Genomic DNA, 4,785 nt, shown 5'->3' on the forward strand with positions numbered 1-4,785 from the left:
TGGCAGCATGTCCACAGGGCAAAGATGGAGCAGCGCTGGACAATGTTCTGTTTATTTTGTCTGTCCGTGTGGGAGTGTGTGTGTACGTGTGTGTGTGTGTGTGTGTGTGTGTGTGTGTGTGTGTGTGTGTACGTGTTCGTGCGGGTTTAAATACAGACGGGTGACAAATTAAAGGAAAAAAACATAACATAAAGTGGAATGTACTGGAGGAATGGAGCACCATTCTAATAAAAGATATTCCCTCATTTGTTGTTTTGATGTTGGTGATGGACACGGCGCTAATACATTGGTCCATTATCTCCCATAAGTGTTCAAATGGGTCTAGATCTGGTGACTGCGAAGATTCAGATAATTTTCATACTCGTCAAACCTCATGCCCTGTGGATGGGGGCATTGATGTCCTAGGAAGAGACCGCTCCCATCATAGATAGAAATGTTTCATCATAGGATAAATATGATCACTCACTTTGTAATGATTTGTGGACCAAAACCATGCCCCCCCCCCCCCCAAAGCTTAACAGAGCCATGCAGCGAATCCCATCAATGTAAGGATCAAGCATTCAAGTCTGTAGCGTAGCGTTCTCTTGGTGTGTGCCACTCGCCCACTTGTGGAGAATAATGGTGAGGTGAAGGATGACTCATCTGATCTGACCCTATCACTTGTTTCCCCCACATCTCTATAAACCAGTGCCTATGGTTTTTGCACCACTGAACTCTCAAATGTGCATTTGTCTCTTCTGCCATGCAACCCTAGTATAGTATCCCTCTATGCAGTGTAGTCCACAGACTAGATTCTAGTCCAGGGGTCCTCAACGTTGTTCAGGCCAAGGACCCTCTAGCTGAGAGAGAGATAAAGCAGGGTTGGGCTTCAGATTAAACTATTTTCTTTTTACTTGGTCGGCTCTTTTTTCCCTCTACACATATACCTCTTTGCCAAAAACACCTCACAACGCTGCGAGGCGTTGTGAGCTTGTAGATCTGCTATTTTTGGTTACAGTTCTCCTCAGAAAAGGGATGCTATCTTCAAGTGGTTAATGAAAAAAATAATAATAATCATAACAAACAAAGATTTGGCGGACCCCCTGTAGTAACTCTGAAGACCCCTAGGGGTCCCGGATCCCCTGTTGAAGACCCCTGTTCTAGTCTGTTGACTACACTGCCTCATCCTGCCACATCCCGCGTTGACATTCTCAGTCACCTGAGGAAGAGTTGCTGCTCTTCTGTTTTTTAATTACATTTTAATTACATGTCACACTTAATGCGCGCACGCCAGGGGTCACCCAACAACGTGAGCTTTTGACCTCAATTCTTATTTACTAATGTTTTCCCCATAGATCACAATGCAGATGTCACTTTGTTTTTAGTCAATCGAGGTCCACTGCATGGGCCTGCTCAGCATTTTTATACAGGCACAGATATGCAGGATATTAATTGTTAATGTAATTGTTTTTCATGCAGTACACCTGTATGCAAGCACATGCATTTGTTAAGATTTCTCCACTCATTTATTCAGGTTTTTCCTTTAAATTTGTCACCCGTTGTACATATTCTGCAAGAGAATTTCTCAAAGAAGGAGTCCAGGGACCCTCTCAGGGACCCTCTCAGGGTTCCTTGAGGGGGCTGCAGGTGGGCCCTTAACCCATTAAGACCTGAGGCGATTCTTTAAAAAAATCTAAAAAAAAATATTTTTCAATATTTTTCAAAAATAGCAGATCTACAAGCTCATAGCGCGGCACTCGGTGCCGCGCTATGAGCTTTTGAATAGCCAAAGAAATCTAAAGTGACACAGATGCGTTCCAGGTCTTATGGGGGTCCTTGAAGAACCACTGTTCTACAATGTTATTTATAATGTAGTTGAACTTCGTCTACAGCATATAATTCTGTATGTGATATACTCTGGTGTATTATTCAGTATGTTGGCATCATTTCATCATACAACCAAGGGGAGGCTGTTCAAGTTGGGAGTCCATTGTCAGGAATGAAGACCTCTGGGATGTTGGTCAGAACAGCATCTGAAACAGAGATGAAAACATACGTCGTTAGCATTGTGCGTCGCAATATAATAGTATGCAACGATATCGTAAACGTTGCATGATAGGACACACAGCGGCCGCAGCTTAGTGCAGTGGTTCTCAAACTTTTTCATGTCAAGGACCCCCAAATTGACACTTATTAGCCCGCCCGCGGACCCCCATTTGAAAAGATAAGCCGGGGACCCCCATAAGAGAAGATTTGTACGGCTCTAGCAGTGATTCTCAACCATTTTAATTTCAAGGACCCCCCAGTTTGACATGTATTATGCTACGGACCCCCATTTAATGGCATTTCTATCTCTGGGACCCCAATTCATTTATTGTAAATCAATGCTAATTTAACTCTGAGAGTGTACAAATGTTACCAAATGGACCCGTCAGGGTCCATTTGGTAACATTTGTACACTCTCAGAGTTACAGACCCATAAGGGTCCATTTGGTTCCTTTCCATCATTTAGCTGGGGACCCCCTGGAACCCCCTTAAGTACCCCTGGGGGTCCCCGGACCCCACTTTGAGAACCAATGGCTTAGTGGGTAGAGAGAGAGAGAGGTCGTCTGGGAATCGGAATCTCGTCGGTTCGACCTTCAACTCGTCGTGTCTATGAGTTGATGTGCCCCTGAGCAAGGCACTTAACCACTTAAACCCTCTGTACCCGGGGTCCCCCAGGGCTCAATACTAGAGCTCCTCTAGTATTAGCTGTATCAAAAGGCTCACAACAAGTCGTGCTTCTTGTTGATTGGCTAGTTTTTGCTGAAGGTTCCCCCCAGAATAGGGGGGAATAGGTTCGGGTTGATGTGGTTAACCCCTAACTGCTCCCCAGGCACCGCATTAAGGCACTTGAACCCTATAATCTCTATTCAGAGGGCGAACATTTGGCAAAAAAATAAGTGTTGTGAGCTTGTAGATTGGCTTTTTTCCCCGCAAAGATATTTAGTGTAGAATGAAAGCAGGACAACTAGGGTATATATGGGTTTGAGGGGTTAATTATAATGGCAGTCACTGCTCCTAATAGTTATGATGGGTAAATGCCAGTGGTGGCAAGAAACTAAGTAGTAGTATGTACTCAAGTACTGTACTTCAGGACAAATTTGAGGTATTTGTACTATACTTGAGTATTTCCAATACTTTTACTTCTATTCCACTACATCTCAGAGGCAAATATTGTACTTTTACTCCACTAACCTTATTTGAAAACCTTATAGTTACAAGCTACTTTGCAGATATCAATTATTACATTATAAAACATGCATTAACCACTTTAGTCCTATTTTATACATAGGCTGTTTGAAAATAGCCGATCTACAAGCTCACAACACGTCGCATCGTGACGCGTTGTGAGCTTCTAGATCTGCTATTTTCCAAACATTTCAGTACTTTTACTTTTGGCACTTTAAGTACATTTTGATAAATACTTTTGTACTTTTACTCAAGTCAATTTTGAACACCAGACTTTTACTTATAACAGAGTACATTGCAGTATTGAAACCTTTACTTAAGTAAAACATTTGAGAACTTTTTTCCACCACTGGTAAATGCAGAGGAAAAACTCTAGAGGTATGTGCCAAAGTACTTGGCAAATACCCCAACAACAAAAACAATCTCCCACACGCAGTGGTCAGTATTCTGACACAAACTTTAACACACTGCTTCTTCCCCTGAAAAATGACTCCCCTATATACGCAGTGTATAATAAATGGTTGTTCTCTGCTATTGTATAACAGGCACTGCCGGGGCCTTTCTTTTGTGCGTTGCTGCTCCGCTCAGAGACAATGTTGGAGGACCTATTTGTAAACCTGCCATGATCCTTATGGATGTGCGACTCGGGGGGGAACAATAGCTGCGGCGTCCTACCGCGCGTCGTCGGGCGGGCTCAGTGTGTTTTTTTGGACGCAGCCTTCTTCGTCTGGCGGGGGGGGGACACTGAGGGCTCCCATTGTCGGGGAAAACGGGCCGCTAGCTGCGACGAGAGAACCGGGACAAACGACCCCTGACAGCCCTCTCTCCCCCATGCCACACGGCCTCTTATCCCATTAAGACCTGGAACGCATCTGTGTCACTTTTTCATTTGAGCTAAAAAAGCATAATTTTACACTTTGGCTTTTCAAAAACAGCGGATATACAAGCTCATAGCGCGGCACCGAGTGCCGCGCTATGAGCTTGTAGATCTGCTATTTTTGAAAAATCGTTATTTTTTTTTGCAAATCTTTGAATATATATATTTTTTAAGCGAACATTTGTAACTCAAATCTTTGCTTCTGGGGGGTCCCTGGAACAAAATATTTTTAGATGGGGTCTGTGGCCAAATACATATAATTTTGTGGTCCTTGACATGAAAAAGTTTGAGAACCACTGATATAGAAACATACGTTTTTCAGAATACTGAGACATGTAGAATCGGCTTCAGGTCTTAATGGGTTAAACAAGGCTGACGTCAGGAGGACGGAGGGGCAGAGCGGCTGAGATGCGCCCATTCATCACCGACTCCTCTCTCCGCGGACGGACGTCGGGCTGTGCGCTGATGTCATCCGTAGTAGCGCACATCGCTCTGCCAGGCGGCGAGGTTGACGTCAGGCCTAGCGCGCTAGTAGCAGGCCGCGCGCTACCACAATGGAAACACTCATGGCATTATGCAAATGACGCCATCGTGCAGAATTCCTCACTTAATAGACAAAGTGTTGTTCTGCAAAGAGGTTTCGTAGGTGCTCGGAAAATCGGCGTGCATGAGTATATTCACGAATGAAACCTGATTTA

This window comes from Gymnoscopelus microlampas, assembly GCF_963454915.1.
Source record: "Gymnoscopelus microlampas genome assembly, chromosome: 5".
In the NCBI taxonomy this organism is placed as follows: Eukaryota; Metazoa; Chordata; class Actinopteri; order Myctophiformes; family Myctophidae; genus Gymnoscopelus; species Gymnoscopelus microlampas.